Here is a 13,564-nt window from a genome sequence, read left to right as displayed (position 1 = left end):
TGTGTGTGTGTGTGTGTGTGTGTGTGTGTGTGTGTGTGTGTGTGTGTGTGTGTGTGTGTGTAATCAGCACACATACTTCACCCCTCTGACCACGATTGTCTGGAGAACAAAAGAAGGAACAACATTAATTCATATGAAACTGTTCTTATTACAGTCTTTCTCTGGCCTTTAGTATTTTTAAAGTGCTTATCACCATAGCACAAGGCATCATATCCGAATTTCTATCTGAAAAAAGACCTATCTGTCCTCCCTATATTAAACTGTATTCTGAGGGGAGACCAATCTTCATAGTTATCATCCAATAGAAATGAAATTTAGAGACTAAGAATTTCTGGTGCTCTTTGGATTCCATAATGAATCCCCTCCTTTTTACTTCAGTGTTCTACTTCCTCAGTGTTTCACTTGAAATTTTTAAGGCTTTGGTGCAAAACACCAATTGTCCAGATCACTTTCCCTCTGTTTCTGTAACGAGAGAGAATGCAGATACGTCAGATCTTGGTATGACAGTTCATAGAAGGGAAGAATGCCAATTCTGTAGCCTGGGTCCCCCGACCCCATAGAAGCTCCTCCATGGGGATCGGGTTCTGTGAGTAAAGAGGAGGTAAGATTTAAGGGTGGCAGAAATGCTAGATCTTCCCCTTCAAGCCCTGAGGGGCATCATGAATAAACTGTTAACCTTGTCAGCATAATCATAATCACTCTTTCACTTCTGGTAATGTTCTAGGGAACTCTCAGTTGCATGGCTTTTGTAGGAGGGCTAAAGATGGAGTCAGAGCTTTGAGGGTCTTGAAGGTGCCACAGGGCTAAGGGCAAACTCCTTTCCCATCCCACTCAGTTGATGGAGAGAGTCAAGCCCTGCCTCCTTGTTGGAATGATGCAATGGAAATTCACTTTCTTGGCTGCTCTGTGAGGACAGTCTTGTCTAGGGGCCAGATTAAAATGCAGGTAGGCCTCTAGTGGAATTTTCAAAAGAGCCTAAGCAGGTTAGGTGCCTAATTCCTATTGATTTCAATGGGATTTAGGTGCTTAACCAGCTTAGGTGCTCTAGAAGATCCCACTAGATGCCTACCTGCATCCTTAGGTGCCTAATTATCTTTGACAATGTGACCCCAAATGTCTGGCAGTCTATCAGACTGTCTATCTAGGTATTTATACTGTGCTCACCTCTGTGGTAGCTGAGCTCCTCAAGCAAGAAACATATCAGCGTATGCGCAATGTGCCCAGCCGTTTGATGTCATCATCATCAGCCAGGTCGAGAGCCAGTAGTCAGCCATCAAAATAAGTCAGTGGGCACACGTATGAATAGGCACAAAAGTATCAATGTTACTTAACAAATAAACCATGTATGGATTTAAAGGGTGATCTGCAAAACATCTTTGAGTGAGTTTGAAGGCAATGAGTCCCCAAAATGTAATTTAACATTGAATTATTAGCTAGTTTCTGTCCAAACTGACATAAGATTTTCTCATTATTTGTTGAAAATTATGCTGCTATATTACATGAACTCTTACATGTTTTCACCCTCAATACAGATTATATTTTTAAATAACAGATATAATATACAGTAGGCTCTTCATTCAGCTATGCTGTATAAATTAAACCACCACTTGACATCTGCCAAACTCCCAAGTAAAACACACACGGTGGATGTTATTTTCTTGCTTGCATTCCCTAGGATAGAACAGACAAATATTTCCATATGGTTCTACAGATGGGAAATAGTAATTATGTTTAAAATATTGCATTGCTATTAACGTTACATAACAGCAAACTCCTCATGTTTAGAAGAACAGTTCCGAGGTTACAATGGAAAAGTATATTACATCTACCTTATCAGTGGTCCCCAAAACATTCCATGGATTTATTATACTTCACTGTCCACTATGAATCCAGGTCTTTTATTACAAAACACCCACCTGAACTAACCTTCATGCTTCTGTTAACAACTTCCTATTGGTGTAATATCAAAATTAATATAATGTAATTTGCACTTTCCCTGGCTCTGTAAAATTTAATATAAAAAAAAAATATTTCTGTGCAATTCTCTCTGTACACTGGAAAATGATGCTAGGACATATAAATATAGCAAAATCTGAATATTCAGTAGTAGTTTGCAATATTTAACATCACTGGACCTGATCCTAGGAGGAAGTCAATGGAACTATGCCATTTTACATGAGGAACTGACCCATAATCATTAGATTTGATCTAGCATAAATAATAAATCAGTATTGTCCTGTGATGCCTTGATTTTTATTTCATGAACTAAATCTTTTTATCCAGGAAGAACAGCCTTGGATTTTTTTAATGGTTTTTTTTTTAAATTAAAAAAATAGTTTACCATTAAAATATGTGCAGTACCCTTTTACAGCAGCATGTGGTGCTGCAGAGCAATATTGCTCTGTGATTTTTTTTTGTAAACTGGCATATGCTATAATGGTTTGTTGCACGCATTTTGGGTAACTGACTCTTCCTAAGAAAAATGAAAGAATAAAAAGTCAGACTCACTATCAGGATCGAGTAATTTTGGCTATTTTAAATCCACTCTGTCAGTGACAGTAGTGAAATGTGCCAGCACTTGTTGAAAAAACATTAGAGACAGGTCAATGATTTCTTAATTCTGTGTTCTCAGGCAGCACCTGCACAAATAAATTCTTGGGAATCTGGGAATCAAAAGAAGAGCCCTGGTAATGGTTTCCTAGTAGTGTGTGTTTTCCATGACATCCATCTAAAATCTTTTTATTGATGAAGCTTTAAGAGTGGTTTGCTGACCTGCCACAGCTGCTCCACTCCGATTAAAATAACCTGCAGGAGTTCTTTAAAATAAAAGTTCTTAAGAACATATTTAACAATAATCAGATGTTGTAGGCAAAAGCAGGGCACTGTCTTCCACTGAGAAATAATAATGCAATGCAATAAAAAGTTATATAACATGGTAGTTATTGCATTGTGCACCTTTATGGGCTGCATAAATAACAAACAAATAAATAACTAATAACCATATACTTAGTGAGTCTTCACAGCACTTTACAATATATAATAAAAGAAAACAGCAGGCTAAATCGGTATAACCTAAAATAAGCTTAATAGAGTATAATATACTTACTTAAATCTATATCATGTGATCAAGTGTTGTCTTTTCTACATTAAAACTACTAATAATTTCCTCTACATGATTCAGGAACTCTGCAGGCATCACAAGTTTTAATTGCCACACTCCTTATATGTACCAGCATGCCACATGAAGACATTATTAAATGAAACAGCAATCATTAAACCCAAGTGTATGTCCTCACTTACAATACTGTAGCATTTTGTCTGTGACACTATGTAAAATTTGGAAACTGAAGTAGGGAGCATCTTGGTTTAATTATCTAATACAGGGGTCGGCAACGTTTGGCACGCGGCTCGCCAGGGTTAGTACCCTGGCGGGCCGGTCCAGTTTATTTACCTGCTGAAGCGGCAGGTTCGGCCGATCGCGGCCCAAACTCGCCGCGGTTCGCCGTCCCGGGCCAATGGGGGCAGCGAGAAGCGGCGTGGGTGAGGGATGTGCTGGCCGCGGCTTCCCGCCGCCCCCATTGGCCCGGGACGGCGAACCACGGCCAGTGGGGGCCGCGATCGGCCGAACCTGCCACGTCAGCAGGTAAATAAACTGGCCTGGCCCGCCAGGGTGCTTACCCGCAAGCCATGTGCCAAACGTTGCCGACCCCTGATCTAATATATAAAATAACTTAAGAAAAAATACTTAATATGTAAAAAACTGCAATGCTTTCCTGAATGAGGTTTTTTTCTAGTAGGCCCATTAGTACCTGAAATTGATGAATCTCTTTGCCTGTTGATACTTGATTGATCTCAACTGTTGCCTTTAAATATGAGAAATGGATAATTTGGGCACTTCTAAAGAATTCTTCCTCAAGGTTGTCACTCCCAGATATTGTTGGCCAAATCTTCAAAGGTGCACTTGTAGAGTTGGGTCTACATTTTTTGCTTGTGCTCAGATTAGATATACACAACTTTTAATGTATATAGACAAGTCACCGCTTATATAGGATTGTATACATGTTGCACACGAGGATTACATACACAGGCACCACAGCCATTAGTGGAGAACATGCTCAACTTTATGGTCTAAGTATTCCCTTTGACTTTATTAGACTACTCACAGCACATAAACTTAAACATGTTTGTAATTGTTTGCTAGATTGGGGCCTAAGATGTCCACAACTAACACCTCCCAATATTGGAAATACTGTCATTATGTCCCACTCCTAACTTTAGGAAAATAATTCAGTTCTTCAGTTACTACATTTGGTAATCATCAACATTAGAAGAAAAAAAATCAAACAAAAAATCGCCATTACTCTCAGCAGTCTCAATTATATCTAAATCCACAACAGGGTACCATGTTCATAAATCCACTAAACCTGTGATGAACTATTGAGAATCTCATTAAAACAAGATGCACACAAAATACATTTTTATATATGTGCACATACTCATATACACATACATATACAGAGTATTATGAATCCACATCCCAATGCGAAACAGATCTGTTACAAGTAGTCAATAAATGTCAATTCTTTTTTATTTACAGAATAGTCTATGACTGATGTATACACATAGCAGGTATTATAGAATCAGAGAAATGTAGGGCTGGAGAGGTCATCTACAAGCCCCTGTGCTGAGGAAGGCCCAAGTAAACATAGACCATTCTGACAGATGTTTGTCCAACCTGTTCTTAAAAACCTCCAATGATGGGGATTTCACAACCTCCCTGGGAAGCCTATTCCAGAGCTTAACCACCCTTATAGTTAGAAAGGTTTTCCTAATATCTTACCTAAATCTCCCTTGCTGCAAATTAAGCCCATTACTTCTTGTTTTACCTTCAGTGGACATGGAGAACAATTGATCACAGTCCTCTTTCTAACAGTCTTTAACATATTTTGAAGACTGTTATTAGGTTCCCCCCTTCTTTTCTGAAAACTGAACATGCCCAGTTTTTCTAACCTTTTCTCATAAATAAAGTTTTCTAAAACTCTTGCCACATTTGTTGCTGTCCTCTGGATTCTTTCCAATTTGTTCACATCTTTCCTGAGGTGTGGCAGCAAGAATTGGACAGGATACTCCAGCTGAGGCCTCAACAGTGCTGAGTAGAGTGGGACAATTACTTTCTGTGTGTTGCATATAACACTCTTATTAATACACCCCAGAATGACATTAGCCTTTTTTGCAAATGCATCACATTGTTGACCTATGTTCAATTTGTGATCCACTATGACCCCCAGATCCTTTTCAGCAGTACCACCAGCTAGCCAGTTATGCCCCATTTTGTAGTTATGCATTAGATTTTTCCTTCCTTCCTTACCTTCATTGAATTTCATGGACAGACCAATTCTCCAATTTGTCAAGGTCCTTTTGAATTCTAATCCTGCCCTCCAAACCCCTTCCAGCTTGGTATCATCTGCACATTTTATTAGCATACTCTTCACTCCATTATCCAAGTCACTAATGAAAATATTGAATGGTATCAGACCCAGGACTGACCCCTGCAGGATCCCACTAGATACACTCTCCCAGTTTGACAGGGAACCATTGATAACTGCTCTTTGAGTATGGTCTTTCAACAAGTTGTGCACCCACCTTGTAGTAATTTCATCTAGACCATGTTTCCCTAGTTCGTTTATGAGACTGTCATGTGGGACTGTGTCAAAAGCCTTACTAAAATCAAGATATATCAAGTCTACTTCTTTCCCCCATCCACTAGGCCAGTAACTCTGTCAAAGAAGGAAAATTGGTCCTTTTGGCGGGTTTTGTTCTTGACAAGTCCATGCTATCTGTTCCTTATAATCCTATATCCTCTAGGTGCTTACAAATTGTTTGTTTAATAATTTGTTGCAGTATCTTTCCAGGTTTCAAAGTTAGGTTGACTGATGTGTAATTTCCCAGGTCCTCTTTGTTATCCTTTTTAAAGATAGGTACAGTGTTTGCCTTTCTCCAGGACTCTTGGACCTCAAGCGCCCTCCTTGAGTTCTCAAAGATATTTGGTAATATTTCTGAGATTGCTTCAGCTAGTTCCTTAAGAGCCCTAGGATGAATTTCATCAGGCCCTGTCGACTTGAATACATCCAACTTATCTAAATATTTTCATCTGTTTTTTTCTGTATTTTTCCTTGCATTCCTTCCCCCTTGTTGTTAATATTAATTGTGTTAAGTATCTGATCACAATTAACCTTTTTAATGAAGATTGAACCAAATTAGGCATTGAACATCTCAGCCTTCTTGATGTCATCAATTATTAGATTTCCTTCCCCACTATGTAGAGAACCTACACTTTCCTTCATCTTTCTCTCACTCCTAATGTATTTAAAGAACCTTTTTTTATTGTCTTTTATGTCCCTTGCTAGGTGTAACTCATTTTGTGCCATAGCCTTTCTGATTTTGTCTCTACATGCTTGTGCTATTCTTTTGTACTACTCCTTCACAATTCTTCCATATTTCCACTTTTTATAGGATTCCTTTTTGATTTTCAGGTCACTAAAAAGAGCTCCTGATGCAGTTATATTGGCCCCTTAATATTCTTCCTATCTTTCCTTTATGTCAGGATAGTTTGTAGTTGTGCATTTAATATTATCTCCTTGGGAAACTGTCACCTCTCCTGAACTCCCTTTTCCCTTAGCTGTTCTTCCCATAGCATATCTACCAGTTCTCTGAGTTTGTCTGATTTTCTGAAGTCCTTATTCTGTTTCTTTCACTCCTTCCTTTCCTTCATATCATAAATTCATCATTTCATGATCATTGTCACCCAAATTGCCTTCCAGCTTCAGATTTGCTACCAATTGTTCCCTGATGGTCAGAATCAACTCTAAAATGGCTGTCCTTTAGTTACTTATACCACTTTCTGAAACAAACAGTTGTCTCCAATACATTCCAAGAACTTATTGGAAATTTTGTGTTTTGCTGCATTACTTTTCCAGCAGATGTCTCGGTACTACTGGGTACTACGAGGTCTTGTGTTTTGGATATTCTTTTTATTTGTTCTAGAAATGCCTTATCCACCTCCTCTTTCTGATTTGTTGGTCTATAGTAGACCCCTACTATGATGTCACCCCTATTTTTAGCTCTTCTGTCTTTACCCAGAGATTTTCAACTGATCAACAAGTGTATATATTCTTGATGTAGAATGCAACATCGCCTCTGTTTTTGTTCTGCCCATCCTTCCTGAACAAGCTATACTCCTCTAAGCCATAATTCCAGTCATGAGACTTATCCCACCAAGTCTCTGTGATGCCAGTTCAATTATAACTTAAATTACGTACTAATATTTTCTGTTTGACTTCCAGTTCTTCCTATAGTCAACAATCCCAACATCTAGTTTATCTTATTTGGGGAACACCAAGCTCCCCCAAAAAACAATGATCTTCCTGAAATGTTTCATGCACATCTCCCAGGTTTTCTGGGAAGATGAAGGGTCTCAAAAGTATGGTGCTTTGAAAATGTAGCTGTAATTTACTTTATAAAAATTATTCTTAAAAATAATCAACATTATTATTAGATTGCACAGGTTAAAAGCATGCGTGGGAAGGGAGCTTACAAAGCATTTAATATCCACACTTGAAAAGGGCAACTGTTTAGAAAAAAAATTACTGCTTTCAATGATATTATGCATCTCAGCGGTATGGTTTTGCTCAAGAAATGATAGAATCTTTCAAAACAGTGAACATTTTAAGGTCACCTGGCATATATTAATGTATTTTGAGGACATAGAAAGTCTGTAAAATAAAGAAGTTTTACCATGAATCAGAATCAGTTTGGACTTTGAGAGAAACAAAAATACTTGCTGCTTCAGTTTTTTTTTACTACCAGAAAATATAGTCTTCTGAAGACCTTGTTCCTATATTCCTAGGCCAGATACAGGTGAATGAAACAAGCCCAATTTCTGGTCCATCTATAATAAATAACTTTAAAGAGATGTGCCTAAAGATACTATTTCAGATTGATCAAACATAGGGATGGGATTGCTAGAAGCTCCTAAATGTTTCTCTAATGATTACTTAGAGATTATGGTAATGATTCCCAAATAGCTGACATAGTCAAGTCTTGAGAGATGCCTAGGGCCCCATGTTCATCACGGGTGCAGGAATGGATAAATTCCTCAGTTATGATTTATTCCTCTATTTAAAATGTTCATTACTTGCAGATCTCCTGGAACCTGCCGGGCCACATAGTAAAACATGGTTTAGCAACAGTATCAGGGCACACATTTGACTATGGCAGAATCCAGTGGGAGCCATATTTCCAAGGATACAGAAACTGTAGAGCCAAAAAGGACACAGTGGCAGCCATACTCGGTGGCATTTGATTTGGGGTCTCCTTATGTAATTTTTATGACATTGAGGGATTATACCTTAAAATGAACCCACTAACTGATTAATTTGGTAACGCCATTGGAAAAGGAGGAGGTTCTTTAACTTTGCAGCAGGAGGTGTCAATTATTAGCAATATGCACTCCATTGCGCAAACTTTGAAATGAATTAATATATCTGTAAATACTGTAATTAATTCATTACATAATAATAATGTTTCTCAAGCAATTGTGTGCAGCATATATGATACTAAACTTGTTATGCATTCAGGCAATGTTTTAGTCAAGAAATAAAAAAATCAACTGGGGGAATGGTCAAGTTAGTTAAACACAGTGCCGTAACAAGGGCGAGGCGAGTGAGGCACTTGCCTCGGGCGCAAAAAGTGCTGGAGAGAAAAAAAAAGCTGCTGGCACGGAGATATTTATAACCCAGGTGATCTCCCCCATGGCTCCACCTGCGGCCCCCTCCTCCCCCGTGCCTCCCCCGAGTGTCCCCCGACCCCGACTTGCTCCCACCCCCTCTTCCCAGCCCCAGAGCAGAGCAGCTCCATGCTGCCTCCCTGCAACAACTGCTGCCGCAGGGTCCTAGTGCCCCCCTTCTCCAGTGCCAGGGCAGACTGACTCTGAGCCTGCCCTTCCCCCTCAGACCCTTCCCTTTTCCGGGAGGACCCTCCAGCAGCACAGGGTTCCCCCACTCGCAGTCACTGCTCCTGCCCCATGCTGGGCAAGGAGGCAGCCCCATCCCTCACCCCCAGTGAGGCTACAGACAGGGGAAACAGCAGGGGAGCACGCAGCACTCCCCGGCACCCACCACGGGGGAGGCGAGGGAGATTCCTGGATGTGAGAGGGGCCCTAGAAGCACATGCAGTGACAGTGGTGGGGGTGAGTGTGCTGCTGGGGCGGGGGACTCCTCTCCCAGAACTTGCTGCTGCCGGGAGGGAAAGGGCTGGGGGGAGTCCTCCTCTCTGGCCCCTGTCCCAGAGCTGCCTGCCTGCACCCCAAACTCATCCCCAGCCCTGCCCCACCCCAGAGCCCACACCCCCAGTCAGAGCTTTCACCCCCCCACCGCACCCTCTGCCCGAGCCCTGAGCCCCTCCAACACCCCAAATACCTTATCTCCAGCCCCAGCCAGAGCCCTCACTCCCCACACTCCTACTCTCGCCCTGAGCTCCTCCCACACCCCAAACCTCCCATTCCCAGACCAAGACAGAGCCCTCACCCCTACTCTCGCCCTGAGCCCTTCCCACACTCCAAACCCCTCATCTGCAGCCACAACCCACTGCCCTCACCCCTGCACCCCATCCCTCTGCACCCCTCCCATCCCCAAACTCCCTCCCAGAGCCTGCACCCCAATCTCCTGCCCCAGCCTAGGGCCTGCACCCCAGAACTCCTCCCTCACCCAAACTCCCTTCCAGAGCCTTGGGCGGGTGTGGGGATGGAGTTTGGGTGGGGGCGGGTTCTGGGCACCACCAAAATTTCTACAAACCTGCCACCCCTGATCCTGCCCTGCAAATCTGAACTCCCAGCATTGTCAGGACACATGCTGATCCCTAGTGGCCACTGCTGATATCCAGCACCTCCCTCCTCTCTTAACCTGTGAGTCCCTCTCTGGATTGGAACTGGACTGGAACCAAAGACCATCTTGGAAGCAACATTACCAGCCCAAGCACTCAAAAATCATGAGTTAGACCCCCAAAATCACAGGCTCTACCGCCGCCGCTTCATTCATTCTTCGGCGGCAATTCGGCAGCAGGCCCTTCCCTCCAAGAGGGACTGAGGGACCCGCGGCCGAAGAGCCGGCCCTGGGGGAGGGCACAATTTTATATTCTTGCCTCGGGAGCAAAAATACCTAGCAACACGAGGAGAAGAGGAAATAAGCACAACCTACTGTAAATGAATCAAGTACAAATGGTTCTGAGAGTGCTCGGCATGAATGAGCAGGACCACAAGCGAGGAAGGTTGGGCCCAAATAGTCATTAAAGAGAGAGCAGCAGAGAGTCCTGTGTCATTTTATGCATGCATGCAACGAAGTGGGCATTCACCCACGAAAGCTTATGCTCCAATACATCTGTTAGTCTTAAAGGTGCCACAGGACTCTATGTTGCTTTTTACAGATCCAGACTAACACAGCTACCCCTCTGATACTATTAAAGAGAGAGTGAAGGAAGTGATACAGCCTGGAGACACAGTATGTGCTCTCGGTTATCATGGCTTCTCAATGGGGACAACACCATGACAGGGGAGCCTGGATGGATTTTGTTTGAACTTCACCTCTCTGACTCAGGGTGGAACCCATGCCATATGGCCAAGTGTGCAGATTAAGGAGAATGTGACAGAGGCTACGTCTTCACTACAGGGGGGGGGTCGATTTAAGATACGCAAATTCAGCTACGCGAATAGCGTAGCTGAATTCGACGTATCGCAGCCGACTTACCCCGCTGTGAGGACGGCAGCAAAATCGACCTCCGCGGCTTCCCGTCGATGGCTCTTACTCCCACTTTCGCTGGTGGAGTAAGAGCGTCGATTCGGGGATCGATTGTCACGTCCTGACGGGACGCGATAAATCGATCCCCGAGAGGTCGATTTCTACCCGCCGATTCAGGCGGGTAGTGTAGACCTAGCCAGAGGCTGTAACAGACAACACCAAATGGGAGTCACTGGTGATCAGTCGCTTTTCACCTAGACTTCCCTTGTCCATTAACACCACTTATCTAGTACAAGGGAAAATAGAGCCATTGGTGTCCATTGCCCAAATAATAGCCAAGCAACAGGAAACTGGGGCAATACTGTACATGCAGTGGAAATACCCTGGTGGGCTGTACCAGAGGAGGTGAGCTTGCACCGCCCTGGTTAGTACTTTGAGCCTAATATTAATAGTGGTTAAAATGATTACAGCTACTGTGGTCTTGGAAATGTGTTCTTGCCTGGTAAACTTTAAAAAGAGAGCACAAAAAGGCAGGACTATGATACGAATGAAATGAATGCTAATATAAAAAAGAAAAATAAAGACGGTGGAATGTAGGCCTGGCTTGACATGAGTGACAGGACTATGGAGGTAAATAGATCAGCAGGCTGAAAACGGAATGTTTGTGTTAACTAAGAGAGGTAAAGGGGTCAATGAGCTGAAACAGAATGTCTGAACTATCTAAGATAAGTGGCAGAAATACCAAGGGAACTGTTTACAAAGAACAAGATATCAATGGACAAAATACTTTGGGAATTTAAAAATGAGGTAAAAAGTATTTTGAACATGGACAGTGCATGAACAGAGCATGCTGTACGGGGATTTGTTCCTACAAAGTAACCAAGCCAGACCCAAAATGTGTGAGTCAATGTATAGTAAATGCAGTGAGATGTGTAATTGTATATAAAAAGGGTTTCTGTGTAACTTTGAACCTGTGATGTGCTCTGTGTTTGAGTCTAGTCAGCTCAGTGTGACATTGCTGTATGCAATAAATATACATGAGTGACGAAGTCTGGAGTCAAACTGAGTTCTTCGAAGCTGAGTGGAAAGAGGTCTCAGGGGGAATCCCAACAGTTCAGTGCTTGGGCTTGGCAATGTCTTTCTTGTGGTATGTCTGTGCCTTTATCCTAACCTCCAGGAAGGCTTATCCTCACAAGATATGCCTAGCATTTACCAGGAGCGAGCAAGCAAACAAACAGAAACAAAGAAAAATGTCTGCTTATAAAAATGGTCTAATTAATCAAGTCCTCTCTCCCTGAAAACTAGCACAGCAGGGAAAAGGAGACTTGGAAAGGATAGGCCTGGCTGCCTCAGCCACTGAGAAAAGCTGGACTTTATGCTGCCTCCTTCTCCCCACCTGGAAACAGCAGTAGAGCCCAGGATGTAGAGACAGATGACCAGGGCAGAGGGCCAGGCAGATCAGGCAGCAGCTCAGAAAGTGTTTATGTTCTTACCTCCATTGCGGGAAGCAGTTCAGTGGGAATTGAATGGCAGTGATAAGCAGATCAGGTGTTTATACTCTCTCCATGTCTTCGCCCAGTACCAGCACAGAATGTAGGAGAACTGAATGGAGCTGTGGTGGAAGCATATAGGCCCTATATTTTATCATTTAATCATTAGATGATCATAATGGTCCTGTTTGGCCTTAAAATCAGTGAATTTATGTATTTTAGTTCATAGAAGAGTCATGGAAGTGTCGAAAGTCAGGGAAAGGTCAAGCTTCTCGAGTTTCTGTACATTTGAATAGACATATTTTGCATGTATATTGAAACTGCTTGGAACAATGCCCTAGGCCAGGGGCGGGCAAACTTTTTGGCCTGAGGGCCGCATCGGTTTTCGGAAATTGTATGGAGGGCCGGTTAGGGGAAGGGGTCGTGGCCCGGCCCCCACCTCCTATCTGCCCCCCCCACCAGGACTCCTGCCCCATCCAATGCCCCCTGTTCCCTGACGGCCCCCCCGGGACACACACACCCGCTCCCTGTCCCCTGACCGTCCCCGGACTCCCACCCCTGACTGCCACTTGCTGCCCCATTCAACCCCTCCTCTCATTCCTGGCAGCCCCCCAGGGACCCCTGCCCTATCCAGCCACCTCTTCTCCCTGTCCCCTGACTGCCCCAGGAACCCCTGCCCCCTGCCGCCCCATCCACCCCCCCTCCTTCCTGACTGCCCCCTCAGGACCCCTGCCCCCATTCAACCCCCTATTCCTCCCCCAACCGCCCCAACCCCTATCCACACCCCCGCCCCCTTACCACCACCCCAAACTCCCCTGCCCTCTATCCAACCCCCCCTGCTCCCAGCCCCCTTACCACGCTGCCTGGAGCACCAGTGGCTGGTGGCGCTACAGCTGCGCCGCCCAGCTGGAGCTGGGCCATGCCACCGCCACCACACAGCTCAGAGCACCAGGTCAGGCCCGGCTCTGCAGCTGCGCTGCTCCAGGAGCTCACCATCCCGCCGCCCAGAGCATTGGGCTAGCGGCGCAATGAGATGAGGCTGTGGAAATGGGGGAACAGCGGGGGAGGGGCCGGGGGGTAGCCTCCCAAGCCAGGAGCTCAGGGGACAGGCAGGACGGTCCCACGGGCCGGATGTGGCCTGCGGGCCATAGTTTTCCCACCTCTGATATAGGGCATGCAAGGTAGCCAATGCAACAGTGCTGGAGGGAAGATCAGATATTAATGCTCACCCTCTCTCCTCTTCCACGCAGCACAGATGTGGGGAGGGCAGGCAATGGCAGAAAG

The 13,564-nt window shown here is 44.0% G+C and overlaps 1 protein-coding gene across 2 annotated transcripts in view; it reads left to right on the top strand.

The window, feature by feature from the left end:
- NALCN (sodium leak channel, non-selective) overlaps window positions 1-13,564 on the top strand; it is a 348,982-nt gene that overhangs the window by 278,569 nt on the left and 56,849 nt on the right. The gene's annotated exons all lie outside the window — the stretch shown is intronic.

Source organism: Terrapene carolina, unplaced genomic scaffold (genome assembly GCF_002925995.2).
Source record: "Terrapene carolina triunguis isolate 2854851 unplaced genomic scaffold, T_m_triunguis-2.0 Scaffold21, whole genome shotgun sequence".
NCBI lineage: Eukaryota > Metazoa > Chordata > Testudines > Emydidae > Terrapene > Terrapene triunguis.
The sequence above is the reverse complement of the archived record's forward strand: the minus strand, read 5'-3'. Positions and strand labels throughout refer to the sequence as shown.